The sequence below is a fragment of the Protopterus annectens genome, chromosome 17.part0 (assembly GCF_019279795.1).
Source record: "Protopterus annectens isolate FY-2018-M chromosome 17.part0, PAN1.0, whole genome shotgun sequence".
Lineage (NCBI taxonomy): Eukaryota > Metazoa > Chordata > Ceratodontiformes > Protopteridae > Protopterus > Protopterus annectens.
The window spans coordinates 188,313,521-188,330,739 of record NC_056751.1 but is presented as its reverse complement, the minus strand read 5'-3'; positions in this window follow the sequence as shown (position 1 = coordinate 188,330,739).

The window sequence follows — 17,219 nt, the reverse complement described above, 5'->3', positions numbered from 1 at the left end:
ATGTTCATTCAACGAGCATACCCAGTAGGCCTACTAGATGATTTAGTTCAAGAAGTACAAATTAAAAGAAAGAGAGTTTTTTAAAACCCATTTTAAGTAGTAATGATCAACTTATTCATTTAGCAACAGAGAAATAACTTTCTCTTTCTCCTATGCAAGATAGAAATGAGAGTAATGTGACACATGATACTGTCAAAAACAGGCTATACAAAAGCTTTAGTTATTACTTTTAGTGTGGATCATAAGTTCTTAATTTCCATATTCCAGAAAAACTGGACCATCTTGTTAGATGACCCTTATGTTAGACAACATGTAGGCAACAAACCAGTCATTGTATATAAAAAGGCTTGAGCTTTAAAGATTTGTTAAAGAAAGGACAAGCTATTGCCTATAATAATAAATGTGGAATGTTTAAATGTGGTGCATGTACATGGTGTAACAAAATAAGAGAAACAGATAATGTCACTATAAGAAATTATAAGTATGAGTTAAAAGGAAAGTAAAATCGTAACTCTAAAGCAGTGGTCTACCTGGCAGACTGCAGTTCATGCATCACATTTTATATAGGAAAAAGAGAGAGAAAGATTAGCCAAAGAATTTATGAGCATGAATATGCCATAAGAAAATTCAACATAAATAATACCTTATCCAAACATATTATGGAATTTCCAAGCCATAAGTTCTACTTTATTATTATTGACCATGTACTTATAAATGACAAACAACCATGGGGACTGCAACTAGAATTAAAGGAATTAAAATGACAGCTTCAGCTGCAAGTAGACTCATGGCCAGGTATAAATGAATGTACCTCGATTTCTGCAGTGTTAAATTAAAGGCTTTAGAAAGAAAGAAATTATAAAGATCGAATAGCAAGGTTTTTAGTGTAACTATATGAATAAATATTTATTAGATTTTAAACTACAAGGAATTTTTAAGAAATATGTACTTATGTGTTGTATATGTATTTATAACTCAACTTTATTATGGTAGAGAAGGTGTCTTATATTCTTATAAATAGTGACAAATTCTCCATTGAAAATGTTTTTAAGGAAGTATCATTTTAAGTAATTGTCTTAACCACTTTAAATAATTGTCTTAGCCATGAAATGTTTTTAGGACTTATTTAAAGGAAGTGATGAACTGTATGTGTTGTCTGACGACGTTTAATATTGGATTAAACGAAAGCGCTAACCATTTTTGGCTCGTATGAGTTTTTTTACAGCTTGGCACATTGATTTGTATGCATTTATTCAGTCTACAGTCTTTGTTGTCTTCATTAGTTTGTTGTTGGTGTTATAGCTTTCATCATATAATTGCTATTTATAACTTATTGCATTTACTGCATGAGTTCAAAGCTGTGCAGTCCCCCAATCTGGTGTACCCCTCAACTTTAAGTGAGGACCACACAAAAAAGGACCTGTACTTAAACTGTAGCAACCCAAGCAAAAAGCAGACCATTTGATACATTTGCAACAAGCAGCTTGCTGCAACTTATACCACTCCCAAAGTATTGAATCAATTCAGTCCTGACAGCAAAAGCAGTATCAACATTCATTTCTGCTAGTACTTCACTACAGAGTGATTGTCATCTGCCAATCAATCCCCTAGCACCTTGTTCCCAGGGTAGATGCTCCCTTTGCCCCACTCTACTTTACAGCAAGTGTGTGTCTGGGAGTCTGCTATAATTTTCAAGTGTGTGCCTTATAGGTGCATTGAGGGTAACATTTAAGACTATTAGTAGGACAGAACAGGAGGGGGGTATTTAAAACTATTAGTAGTAAAATATAGAGGGGGATAAGTATACTTGCATATTTACAATGGTGGTACTTTGCTCTTGTGATCTTGCAAGACATACTACTTAATTAGTGTACTGGGGTACGGTGCTTTTTGGGGGAGAGGATTGATACATAGTATTACCCTTTGTCACAGATGCAGAAAATTTCTACATACTCTTTAGAGTTCCATCAGATTCTTCCTGAACTGTAACTACTATGTAACTTGCTTGTGTTCTGTGGGAAGGTAGTTCCAGTTAGAACATACAATATTACTGAAGCTTTTTTTCTGTAGCATTGAGTTCAAAGGGGACTTTCTTATAGCCATAGCATTATTATCCATGACCCCTAAGAGAACAGGGGGAGAACATTATTTGTAACTTGTTTTCAAGAGAGAGGCAGAATCTGCTATTCATTATTTTCAAGGTAAGCATGGATAACAGAAGGATAGGCCTTGCTGTTACTAGGTGCCAGTTGAATTTGTAGGGTCACGCAGTGATTCACCAGTTGAGGAGAGGGAGGATGATGAATCTACATATTGAATTTCTTGTTGGTTGAATTTTGTTGGTATTATAATAAAGTTTAGTGAAATGGAACTCCATTAGATTTAATGGCTCTCCAGGTCCTACCACTCACTTAGACAGAGATCTTAATTTTCTTGGCAAGCCTTTAAAATGGGACATGTGGCACTACCTCTGTTCTAAGTAGGAAGCTGACAGCCATATCAAGCCTAACTAGGCTGTATGTTCACTCACTGGATGTAAATGTCTTGGGGGTCTTGGTAAGGGCATTGTTCTGTCCTATGTTATCATAGACTGACATTAAGGTTTCATGTCTCTTCAGAAATGGAGCACAACAGAATGACACAGGTTAGTAAAATGTTTGGAGATAGGGAACTTATGATGATAGTCTGTATTATCCAAAGATGCAAAGAGCTTTTATAGCTTTAATAAATTTGGAGACAAGCATTGACAGGAATTGGTTGATTGCTTTTTTAACCAGCAATATCTGTACACATACTCATGGTTAAGGTCAGTACATGCTAAATGTTCTTTGAAAAACAGGATGTTAAAACATGAAGTAGACAAGCACCACAAGCCACAACATAATGTTGTTTGAGTGCATGTGACAATGATGTGTGTGTTAAATGTGTGTTTGTATGTGTGTGTGTATTTGTATAGTGCGCGCTCGTGCGCGTGCGCACACACACAAACACAAACACACACACGCGCACACACACACACACACACACACACACACACACACACACACACACACACACACACACACACGCACACACACATATGCACACATGCACACACACACACACGCACACACATGCGCACACACACACACACACACACACACACACACACACACACACACACACACACACACGTGCACACATATCTGTGCACACATGCATATGTGAGGGGAGGATGTCTGTGTTGCTGATAGCTTAGGCTATATCACTTTAAGAGTCAGCACCATTGAACAACTTGAGATTTAATCACTAAGAACTAGCTTTACTCACAACCCCTAGTTTCTAAATTAAAAAGTATTCTCTCAGATCCAAATTCCTTCATACCACATTTTATCCTTCACTTACTAGCTTGCAGACTGAGAAATCACATACTTTTTATTGCATAAAATATTTAAGCATTGCAGGCACTTTATGCTTTATTTATTGATAAGATAACACCATTTCATCCACAGATTTAGATATCTTATTTATTTTATGCATTTTTGATCTTTGAAAAACAAAATACATGTTGAATAGTGTAGGAGCAAAGTGGTACATAAAACCTCTGTCAGCCCAGTTAGGTTATTTGTAGCTGCAGGACGCGCATCCTTCATCTCCTCCCACCTTATAAACAGAACAGGTGAGTATAAAGAGTTGACAGATACTGATTTATTAAAACTTCCTATCCCCTGCCGACACAGGCTTAGAAAAAATTCTATATAACAGTGTCTGAGGCAGCAGTAGCTGATAATGAAAGAACTAGAAATCAAATTAGCAAATAATGTATGGCAACACCATAGTTTACAACATCCTGAGGGCAATCTAGTTCCCTGACTGTAATGGCATATTTTCATTATGCTGCAAATTGTGTTAAAAGAAATATGCTACAAAGAGGCAATAATTTAATAGTGCTTTCAATGATGAAACGTTTAGATTTATGTGAAGATTTCTTAGACTGCTGCAAAATAATTAGAGAGCACTGATTTACTACTATGCAGAGGTGATGACCAAAGTGTTGAAAATGATTGCATTCCAGATTTCTCCCTTAAGTCTGTAAGTGCTCTGCTTTGCAGCACAGCATGTAAAGACATTTAATGATGTTCTGGTCAGATATTTTTCAGTTAACAACTTTTTTTTTTTGCTTTTCACAATTTTATTCGGTTCCATGCAGATATCATGCCATAAATACATATTATCCAGTCTCTTCCCAATCCCCCCCAACCCTCTCTGATTGATTCCTATAGTTATCATGCAACAAGCTACTCATCTATGTCAAGCAAAGTTCCTCATTTACACGACAGGGGCACAGGAAATTAACTTTCTTGGGTTGGCATAAGCCAGGGAATTTTGTTGGCTAGGCTTATTTAGGCCCTTGGGCCGATAGCCTAGTACCTACCTACGAACATATATGAACCTATATATGTGTGTGTGTGTGTGTGTGTGTATGTATATATATATATATATATATATATATATATATATATATATATATATATGTGTGTGTGTGTGTGTGTGTGTGTGTGTGTGTGTGTCTACTTCTAAATTTTGAACTTTCAGAATGTCGACTTTCTTATGGTCAACACCATGAGATCAAAGTTTTGAAAGTTCAAAATTATTTTTTTTTACGTTTTTGTGGGGGGGGGCAAACCCCCCTGCACCCCCACCCGCTGCTAATTAAATATACCAACTCCAAGATCACACTACAGTGAGGAAAATGGTAAATATACCATTCCATTCTGTATGGTGATCTCCATTTAAACAGTTCGAAGTTTCAAAACTTCGATCTTATGGTCTTGAGCATAAGAAAGTCAACATATTGAAAGTGTGAAATTTAGAAGCAGACCCATACGTATATATACACCCACAAAGAAAGGGATGTGTCTCTGTGAATGGCACACAACATTTAAAAAGCCGCTAGCCATGCATGCAAACCATTGGAAGGAACTCTTATACTTGGATCTGTAGGGATATGTGCAGATATGCCACCTGTCCAAATCTGAAGTATATATTTTAAGCACTTAACATTCTGAGTTTGCTAAGTTTGATTAAGCAAATGCCTGAATGTTTATTTTAGAATATCAAGGAAATTAAGTGTTAACAAGCTTTATGTAAAGTCTGGAGTTTGATTTTCTGAGTTTTCATGAGTCTACTGTGTAAATCTGAATAAGTCACAGTGCTCTTGACTCCCATTTAGGCTTGTGCCTAGTGAATTTTTTCAAAATCTACTGCCAATCATTAGTGGACCAGAGTTCCGTTGTGGCGACCCCTAACTGGGAAAAGCCGAAAGACAACAACAACAACAAATAAATTAAAACATGCATGTGAATTATGTATGTGTGATTTTCAAACTTTCACCAGGTAAACTTATTGGGCTACATAATGCTGGTTATATTGACTTTCTAAAATAGTCAGTGAGGTCAGGCATATTTCCCAAGTCATTGTTTCAAGCATTTACTTATGTATGTTGGCTTACAAACCAGAAGGTGTGCAGCCAGTGCCCTTCATAAGTTGCTCAGGAAGAAAAGCTTTACAACTTAATCTACAGTAAGAAAACATCTAGAGTTCACAGAATAATTGTAAACATTAAAAATAATGGTAAAGACTGTACATATTCACATATTCTCTCCCACCCCTTATCTGTACCACTAACGGTGTCTCTGTCTTCAAAACTTTACTTCGCTCACACCTAACCTCACAATGGGATTGCCCTTGATCCCGTCCTACATAACTTCCTAAACTACAGTTCTTTCTATAGCAAAGACACCTGCTAACAGTCTCCTTTAGCCTAATAATTCCTATTAATAACTCTTAGAATTAGAACTTTTTGCTAATATCTTAATTTGTTTGTAAAGGATTTTTTCATGCATTGTACTAATTTGCTCCCTCAAATATCAACTCACTACAACCGTTATTATCTTGCATTTTTTTTCTAACTTTCATATTAAAATTTTATAGGTTTGTAATTTTGCAATGTGTAAATTTTATATCTTTCTGGTGTTTTTCTCCTCAGGACTCCATTGAAAACAGGCTTCTCGTGGCCCAATGGACCATCCTGGCAAACAAACTATAAACAAAATGTAAATAAAATAAATAAATAAATAAATAGTATGGAAAGGATATGAGGGAAACAAAGAAAGAGAGATTCTAATCAAAAGAAGAAGAGTGTGTTACAGAATAGTATGAAAGGAAGGAAGTAATATAGTGGGTGCATGGTGCAGGAGAAGAAACTGCAGGAAGTATTCAATTAAAAAAACATATAATATGAAAAAAATGATTTTCCCTAACCTAAGCAGCACCATTCGGTTCATATAACTCATTTAAAAGGATCAGTGCATTTTCTTATAAACATTGCACTGTTTTTCTCGGAAATAATGCAGTTTTACTTTTTGGATTTTGTATAAGCAGTTCAAACGTAACTGCCCAGTAAAAGCATTTTTAGATGCAGCATTACTTGAAAACAGCTAGAAACAAGTACATTTATAAGATGGGAAATGTTATAGACACATTTTCCCATCCCCAAAGTTAACATTTAACTCTATGTTCACTGGAAATAAAACACAATGAACCAGAATTCAAAGAAATGTGCATTCCATAAATATGAAATGGTCTGTGATGGAAGGCTGGCACCATCCACCAAATGTGGTGGTACAAATATAGCATGGCCACCAAATGTGACAGAACGAAGACTGGCACCAGTGTGAATAAAAGTGATGATACAAATGCACCACTGTTGCCAGTGTGACACCTAGATGATAGGATGCTACCCACTGATATCAAGGTAGCTGGTACAACTGAGGTTTAAATCCCAACAATGTTGACCAAGGGTGATGAAGTAGCAAAAATGTGCATACAAGTCTATCTCAGTAATTAAGTCATAAACTACAGTCATGCTCAGGGGTATAAAGGGAATCTGAACTACTGTCCTGGGTATGGGCTTCTATACCCAGGCCAGGCTGCACAAAGGCCACTTGCAGAGCTCAATCGTTGGCCAAGCACTTCTCTGTGGATGATTGTCTTTCAGTGCCCATTTATCCATTAATCCATGGTAGCTGCCTTTCGCACAAATCATTATTTACACACATGCATGTGTGAGCGCATGCACACACGCGTGCACACACACACACACACACACACATACACACAAACAAAACAACCAGGGAAAGCTGTCAGAATCTTCCAATTCTTCATAGCCTTCTTCTTTGTACAGTACTATAGTCACCACCCTGAAAAAGTAAGGGACTTCCAGTTACCTGTTACTCATAGATCAAGTCAATTATCAAATAAAAAAAAATAATATTTATTTCGCTGATGGTGGGCCTAACAGTTCAATGAGAGATGTGAGAAACTGCTTGTCATCATATGTGCCATGCTACACAATACGATCCTGCAGAAACAGCTGCAGCAGGAACAGCAGGGGGCAGGGCCACACAACCCCCCACCATTGCCAAGGCCTGCATGGGCACAGAGTGACTCAGAGGAGGAGGAACTTGAGCCAGCCTTAGTAGTCAGAAGGAGGCGTGCCCAGTATGCCCAGGCCTTGGCAAAGAGGCAACACATAGCTCATACATTGACATGATAGGAACCCAGGGAATGACACCTCTCTCTGACTCGCACATACAGTAAAAGGGATGCCAAACATGACACTATCTGAGCTTAACCATGTATAGGGAGTGTACTATGTGCATCTGACATACACAGGCCTCCAGCACTATCCTCAATACTGGCACAGCCACTGTCCCTATCAATTGCTGAATGGAGTAGTATGTTTTGTTACTTCTGTCTATGGTATGAATGTGAGCATGCAAGGGAATTGGGTGGCTGAATGGGATTCCAGCAGATAGCACACACCTATCGTGGCAGCAAGAAATCTAACAAATACTGGTGTCACCATAGCAGCCAGTACTAGACAAGATGACAAAACCCATTGCTGGACATGTGGTGGGCCAAATGTATGTCCATAGGACACACACATGCCAGTCAGGGAGACTCACATACCCAACAACAGTCTCAGCCAGCTGGACGGGCACAAAGAAAGGCTGTGCTAAGGCCTCTGATTGATGGCTATGGAGAACAGCCCCCATCCAGACTTACACAGACAAACTACAACAGGTCAGACAGTGGGATGTTAGTTCTGAAAGGTAAGAAGTCTGAAACTGAAATGTAGGTCAATAAAACCTAAGAACTGTAGTAAACTGATATGCCTCTAGTCTGCATGATAGGTCAGTATACAGAATGAAATGGAGTACCTGAAATACCAGTACAGTCATAGCAAATGTGTACAGTTGCCAGTTGTCACCCCCCCGTACAATCCTATGTAGAAATGTAGTAACATGTATGTGTAGGTATAATAGCAGTTGAGCACAGATTATCTGAGCCGGCTAAAGTAGCAGGATAGATTGTAGCACATGTACAATATGCAGGTCTGCATGTGTTAGGTTGGTGTGTGCTGTATATTGTGTGAGAATGGTCAGCATATAGGCATGGTGAGATTTGTCCTGGTGGGCATTGGCCAGTACTGCTGATGACAGGGTCAAGTTCTCACAACTGCAGTGCCAAACACAATGCATCCCAGCAAAACACATTCCAGCAGTAAGCCACAGTAATTGTTTGGATGTAATATCTGTCACCATCTGAAAGATGGGCATGGCATGAATGTGGGCCCAGACATACACACAGTACACAGGTGGAAGTACCCCAGACAGACAGTGTATAATATGTTGCTGTCAAATGGACACACCTTTGGAATTGTACATACAAGTTAGCAGCACATCAGTTGGGTTTGTAGGATGGAATATCAATGTCATCTGTCCAAACACTGGCAGATCACAAAGGTCACAGGAATGAAGTATTGAGAAACTGCTGATGTCCCTGCACAAGCCAGCCTAAGTGGAATGCCCCACATATATCTGTCAGTCATATGCAAGTAGCGTCCATAGCACACATGCACCCAGCTCATCTCACCATCACTCACAGGTACCTCACATGTCTTATCCCTGCTATTGAGAATGAGTACAATATGGCACCCACCTCCATATGGAAATAGTCACAGAATGCAGCATGCTGAAGAAGTGTCCCATGCAGGTGTGTCTCTAGCTCTAAGAAGCACCCTGCCAGCATCCACACCACTGGATCAATAATGACAGAAACTATTGACATTAATACCTTGCACACCTACCCTGTCACCACAGTGGAACATAGTGGCTTGCAGTCTGGGACTGTAGGAGTGACACAATGCAACAGCCTGCTACAGCTGGCTTGCATCACTACCAAATGCCCTACAGTCCTCTGCCAAAAGCCTGTGTTTCACCCGTACTTCCAATGTATGTTATGTCATGGACTCCCAAATAACAACATAACACAGTCCACAGAACCCAAATGCAAGACCATGTGGACAAATCACAGTAACATGTCCACCATGTCCTACTGCATGAACTGTGGACCAACACCAAATTACTGCTGGGATGAAGTGATAACTATAAGGAACTTATCAGATAATGTTTGCATAATGTTTGGAAGAGGATAGAATAACGGGGGGGGGGGGGTAGGAGCATGGACGCCAAGGAGTGTGTGAAGTCTGAAAATCAGCCATGTGCACATACTATCCCTGTCTGCAAACACAGGAATGAGTGGCTACAAACCTGCTTGTAAACCACAATGTGAATGGGTAATGACCTGAAATATGACCCCTGCCTCTGGGTAACCTGTGTGAATCTGTACAGCTGTGAGGTATGGCCACAGCAGGACATGGCCATCCTGTCATGTTGATGGATGTACAAGCATGAGATCCTAATGCCACTACTGTACCAAGGTGCTAAACCATTTACACAGACCCATCAGCAAGTGTCTGCAGCTTCCCCTCCAGAATGGCATGATTGTGTAAGAATATGTAGGCTGCAGACCACAATATTGGACACAGCTGCATACACCCTGTGTTCCCCAGGAAATTACTGCAAGTAAATATGTATACCTGACAGTAGTTGATGACATAAAACATCACAGTGTAAAACAGTACATAGAACATCACAGTGTAAAACAGTACATATGTCTGAATGTTTCTGCTAACATCAAAATCATGTAGCAGAAGCAGTACAGACACAATTACCTACAGTAACCCACTATCATTTGCCCATTTTGATCCCATATTGTCAACCAATCTACAGATATCCCACAGAAACAGGTTGCTAACTGTAGGTGTAGAACACAAAAGCCTGCACTGGAGTACATCCTACCTGGAATGGATTCACACATTCAATACAGAAGGTCATAGTGAGCATGCTCCCACACTTAGAGAAATGAAGCCCATGTCTGGCAACAACAGTGGACCATACACATCTGACAGTCACAGATGTTTGTGCACACACTCCACATTGCACACCAGTAATGCTTTGCACACACATTGGATAGGAATTTACACATATATCCAAGGACAACACACTATAATAGGCCAAAATTACACATACATAGATGTGTGGAAGAGAATAACAGACAGTGACAAAGAGCATCCCATCATGAGGCCTGTCCCACCCAGCACACATTCAATTAGCTAAAACCACATGATGTGCAAATGTCAATCACTGTAGACATTTGCCTCTGGTATCCCTCAGCACTATAGTGTCTGTGGTGCTTGTGATAACTGTGTAACATGACTGTACAAGTCAGTATTCATCTAGCAGTTGTATACCCATACCTGTGAAATATAAACCTGTGAGTGCCTGAGTGTTGTGTGTCTGCTTCCAGATGAATGGTTTTTGGCCCATGCACACACACTGCACTCCCTATTGCCCTACTATAGCAAGCCTGCTGATGTAATTCACCTTGAAATACACCCTTGGTGAAAGAGTAGCCCTCTAAGCTCCGTGGCGTGTGCTATAACTGCGTAATGCTATAGTGTGATGTTCTAGTTAGATAGGAGTACTAATCCCAGACATGGTGTGTGTGTGTGTGTGTGTGTGTGTGTGTGTGTGTGTGTGTGTGTGTGTGTGTGTGTGTGTGTGTGTGTGTGTGTGTGTTTGTGTGATGATCAATGCATTTGTGGCCATTCACAGTCAATACACACCCCATTGCCCTACTTTGGCAAGCCTTCTGATGCCATTCACCTTGAAATACACCTTTGCAGAAGGAGTAGCCCAGTAAACTCATTGGTGCATCCTATAACTGCGTAATGCTGTAGTGTGATATACTAGTTAAGTAGGGGTTTTATTCCCAGCCATGTCAACTGTAAAACTTTGTGTATTTGTGTAGGGATCAATGCTTTTGAGGCCATTCACACTCACTACAATATCCATTGCCCTACTTTGGCAGGGCTGCTGGTGTCATTCACTTTGAAGTACACCTTTGGGGAAGAGATAGCCCAATGAGTTCATTGGCACGTCCTATAACTGCATAATGCTGTAGTGTGATGTACTAGTTAGATAGGAGTTCTAATCCCAAACATGGAAACTGTAAAATTCTGTGTGTGTGTGTAGGGATCAATGCTTTTGTGGCCATTCACAGTCACAAGGCACTCCTAAAAATGGAGAACATTGATATCTGTGCAGTAACAGAGACCTGATCCAAGGCTCCAGAGAGCACACCTGCAATACCAGGTACAGCTCTAACCACACCTGTCAGCCACCAAACCCAGACCAAATCACTAAAGGTGGAGGAGTGTCCATATTCACCAAGGATATTCACACCACCAGGCTACTTGCCCAACAAAATGCGTCTGAAATACTGTCGGTGCAACTAACACTAGGTAAGACTGCAATCCAAATTGTATAGCTTGCTACAGATCCCCCGCCATACCCCAAGATTCCCACTACACCTTTCTAAACATGCTGGGAAATATTATGATACAACAAATCACCCTAATACTGGGTGACTTACACTACCCTGCCATTAACTGGGAAAACTACTTGTGTACCAACATGTGTGCCCAACGGTTCTTGGAAGTCATAATCCCCAATGCCCTGGATCAAGTAAGCAATAGTCCCACAGGGGCTCCAATAACCTAGACCTTGTCATTGCCAACATGGGAAATCAATGCTCCACACCTATGATCACCCCATCAGTGATCAGGTCTGCCCATAAGCTAATCATCCTTAACATCCACATCCCTCCCCCACACCCCAGTAAGGAAACCTCCGTAACACACATCTCCAAAGCTAACGTCATGCTACACATGTCAGACGTGACTAACATCATGACAACCATGCAGACGGGAATTGAAAGGACGACTGCTGAATCCTACTCTAAGTCACTGTACGAGCACATTCACTCGTGCATGAATCGTGCCATCCCAAATAGAACCAAGACAATCCCCACCAAGAAAACAAAGCCAATGTGGTGGTTCCCTGCCATAAACAAACTGTACAGCAAAAGGAAGAAACTGTTGCAGAAATGAGGGAATTCCCAGGATGCAAAATACTCCCTTACTAGTCTCGGTAAGAAGCTGAGATTCCCCATAACATCCTCCAAAGCTAGTTACAAACATAATATAGACAAAGATGCCAAAGACAACTGCAAGCCGTTCCATAGCTATGTCAGGAATCTAAATGGCAATGCTCAGATCTGCTCTGAGCTACAACAGGATGGCATTAAATATCCAATATCTTGGCAGATCAATTCAGTGCCAACTACACCCCCCCTCCCACCTCCTAAAGGGCCAATCTCAACACTGAAAGATTGCCAGATTCCAGTAATAATGGACACACAGGTAAAAACCATACTCTCCAGAGCTATGAAAACAACATCCATGGGACAAAACAACATCCCGGGCTGTATACTACATGAACTGCAAAATGAACTGGCACCTCACCTACATGCCATGTCTAATCATAGCCACATCTCAGACTTCATGCTCACTGCATGGCACACAGCTACAGTTATCCCAGTCCACAAGGGGGATCCACCTTGGATCCTGGGAACTACTGCCCTAGAAGTATGACATGCCTGATCTGCAAGGCCATGGCATGTATTATCATGGAACTTATAAACAAAGACATTGGCAACCTTCAAACACTGAACCCCACCCAGGTTGGGTTTGTGAAGGGCTGATCATGTCTTCTGAACCTGAGTGACATTTTTGAATCAGTCTCCAGAGCTGAGGATGAGGGCAAGGTGGTTCACAGAGCCTATCTGGACCTCACAAGGCCTTCAACACCATCCCCTCGTCTGGAGTCATAGATAAATGTACCAAGCTGGCCATTAATCCCTATGTCACCCGATCAGTTGCCAACTGCTGTACTGACAGAACCCATACTGTAAAAGTAGGTGACTCCAAATCCATCTTCCAGACAAGTGACATTTGCAGTACCTCAAGGTAAAGTCCTGGTACCGCTCTTGTTTGTCATCTACTGCTCTGAAGTACAGGACAACACTAAGGGACTCTGACTAACAAACGTCACAGATGACTGCAAACTGTGAGCCAATATTGAATCCCCACATGATGTGGATATTCTACAGAAGGACCTTACAGAAAGAGATGCTTGGTGCCTGAGCCATAGCCTCAAGCTTAATGCCAAGAAATATATAGGTATCCCCTTTGGGAAGGGACATGTACCCGTGAAGTACCACATAGGTGGCAGTACACTAAACACCTAAAGTGGGATAAGAGACTTAGGGACACAAGTAGACAGTGGTCTCAACTTTGATAACCACATCACCACAACAGTCAGGAAATCCACCTATGTGGCACACCTCATCACTAAGGGCTTTACATCCAGGAAAAAAGAGGCCATTGTCCCACTGTAGTCATCCCTCAGTAGACCCAGTACAGACTACAATGCCCCATTTGGTATGTACCTCACAAGACATCTGCAACAACTATAAAGGCTGCAGACATACCTCACTAAAAGAATCACAGGCCTAAACCAGATGCCCTATGCTGACTTTCTGAAAATCAACCAGCTATACTCTGTCACATATCGTGTACTCAGAGGTGATCTCTGTTTAACATACAATGCCATGTCAAACCCAGAGCTGTTGGACATGCTATACTTAAAGAAATCCAAATCCTTCACAGCAACATGCTCCAGGGATCCAAACCTTGTCATCACAATGAACAAAGCATGCTGTAGGGATGTGTTCCTGACCCAGAGACTCCCCAAACTTTGGAATAGACTGCCCATACATGTCAAGCAAAGTGCCTCTTTGGCCATCTTCAAAAGGAACCTCGATGATTGGATGAGAGATAGAAAATTGACCCTGGGGATCATGTCAGTCACCCTGCTAGACAGGGATGCAGGGAAGTAAATATTGTGGGAAGACATAGCCAGGGAATTGTCATGGTTAGGCATGTATAGACCCTAGGGCTGCTTGCCTAGTACCAACCTATGAAACTATGACCTACACTTTCCATTGCCCAACCTTGGCAAGCCTGCTGATGTCATTCACTTTGAAATACACCTTTGGGGAAGGAGTAGCCCAGTAAGCTACGTGGCGTGTGCTATAACTGTGTAGTGTGATGTACTAGTTAGGTAGGAGTTTGAATCCCAGAAAAGACAACTGTAAAACTTTGTGTGTGTGTGTTTCTTTGTCTGTGTAAGGATCAATGCTTTTGAGGCCATTCACAGTCACTACAACTTCCATTGCCCTACTTTGGCAAGCCTGATGATGTTATTCACTTTGAAATACACCTTTGGGGAATGATTAACCCAGTAAGCTCCATGTTGCATACTATAACTGCGTAATGCTGTAGTGTGATGTACTAGTTAGGTAAGAGTTTTAATCCCAGACATGGCAACTGTAAAACTTTGTGTGTGTGATTGTTTGTCTGTGTAGGGATCAATGCTATTGAGACCATTCACAGTCACTACAACTTCCATTGCCCTACTTTGGCAAGCCTGCTTATGTCATTCACTTTGAAATATACATTTGTGGAAAAAGTAGCCCAGTATGCTCCATGTCATGTGCTATAACTGAGTAATGCTGCAGTGTGATGTACTAATTAAGTAGGAGTTCTAATCTCAGACATGGCAACTGTAAAACTTTGTGTGTGTTTATTTGTCTGTGTAGAGATCGATGCTTTTGAGGCCATTCAGTCACTACAACTTCCATTGCCCTACTTTGGCAAGCCTGCTGATGTCATTCACTTTGCAATGCACCTTTGGGGAAAGAGTATCCCAGTAAGCTCTGTAGTGCATGCTATAACTACATAATGCTGTAGTGTGATGTACAAATTAGTTAGGAGCTCTAATCCCACACATGGCAACTATAAAACTTTGTGTGTGTTTGTTTTTCTGTGTAGGGATCAATGCTTTTGATGTCATTTACAGTCACTACAACTTCAATTGCCCTACTTTGGCAAGCCTGCTGATGTCATTCACTTTGAAATACACCTCTGGAGAAGGAGTATCTCAGTAAGCTCTGTGGCATATGCTATAACTGCGTAATGCAGTAGTGTGCTGTACTAGTTAGGTAGGAGTTCTAATCCCAGATGTGGCAACTGTGAGACTGTGTGTGTGTGTGTGTGTGTGTGTGTGTGTGTGTGTGTGTGTGTGTGTGTGTGTGTGTGTGTCTGTCTGTTTTTGTCATTAGTATTGTGTGTGGAAGTAGGTGTGAGTGTGTAATAACAGGACTCATTGTGGAGCAGTTTTTGCAAATTTCTTATATGGTGGGCATATTATATGTCACAATGTCCACCTTACAAGGATAACAGATGTCAAACAGCAAAGACGTTGGGGTAGACAATCCATACCCCTACATGTGAAATCATAGATTGGGGAACAATATAGGCAACCCTTGTATTACCCAGAGAACACTCTCCACCCATGGCTGATACACAAACACACTTGGCTAGGCAACAACCACTATGTTGGTAGCTCACCCATATTGCCCACAGATAGTAACCATGGTGTGACTGCAGTGGACTAGAGAGGACATTGCACACTGTCCCATCCCTACAATAGGCAAATCATTACATACAGTGCTCCTCCGCTATGTTCCCTACTGAATGCCTGCAGCAACTGTAGAGTCAGCAAATGTAGCCCACATAGGACATACCATGCCTTATACACATGCCCTGTATGGACAGATGCCCCTGACACCAGTGAATACCTGTATCATGCTGTCAGTGTAGGTGCAGGGTCAACCTTGTTTCCATTGCCAGTTCCCACCACATGAGGTCAGGAATGGCACATCTGATGATAACAATATGTCTACAAAACATACCCCAGACACCACAGGTACACCTCCACATGTCACAGAACATGCATGTGGGACGTGTGCACATCCCAGACACCATCAATGTTATGCAATATAGAACACATACATGGCAAGTATTGCACAGCACTGGCCACCCACAGTAGTAACCCAGATGAGTGCATGGTGAATACAATACCCATCTGTGTAGGCCAATCCGGACACTACACCCCTGAGCCACACTACAGACCATTGTCATGTGGCCTGATGCCAAGGTATACCCTTTACCAAGCCTTGTACAGCCTTCTGGCACAGTCATCCACTACACACCTGTGAAGCAATGCACCCATGCATGTCAGTACTGGAAACCTGTGTCTGTGTGTGGAGTATAATGATTTGGAAGCCATTCATATTCACTACACCTCCCATTGGCCTACTGAATTATGCCTTCTGATGTCAGACACCTTGACATACCATTTGCCCATATATCAGCCTGATAACCTCTGTGGTGCATGTGATACCTGTGTATTACAGTAGTGTGGCAAACTAGTTAGTTAGGAAGTCTAATCCTGACCCTGTCAACTGTGATAATATGTGTGGATCCCTGAGAGAGTGTGGCTGTGTCGTCCTTGACACTTGTTCTTGTGGACAGGCACATGTACTACACCTACCTTATCCCTCTTTTATCACTGTTGCTAATGTCACTCACCGTCAAATATACCTTTGGACAGCTTCTCGACATGTAAGCTCTGTGGCACATTTAATAACTGCATAGACATGTAATAGCAATACATAATCAGGCAGGGATTTGAAATCCCATACTGGCAAGTGTGTGATACATAGTCAGGTAGGGGTTAGAATCCCCCTAATGGTAAGTGTGTGACACAAGCATGCTTAGCTTTTACTCTCATAACCCCTCCCTGTCTTATTTTGTCACTATCTGTCTCTCTCTCTCCCTCTCTGGTGGATGTGGAGAAGTACACCTGCTTTGTTTAGGCAGCAGCTTGTGTTTTGTAAGTTATGCTCATGATCAGCTGATGACCTGTGCATGAATTGCAGTCCCCCACTAGCTGATTGCATGT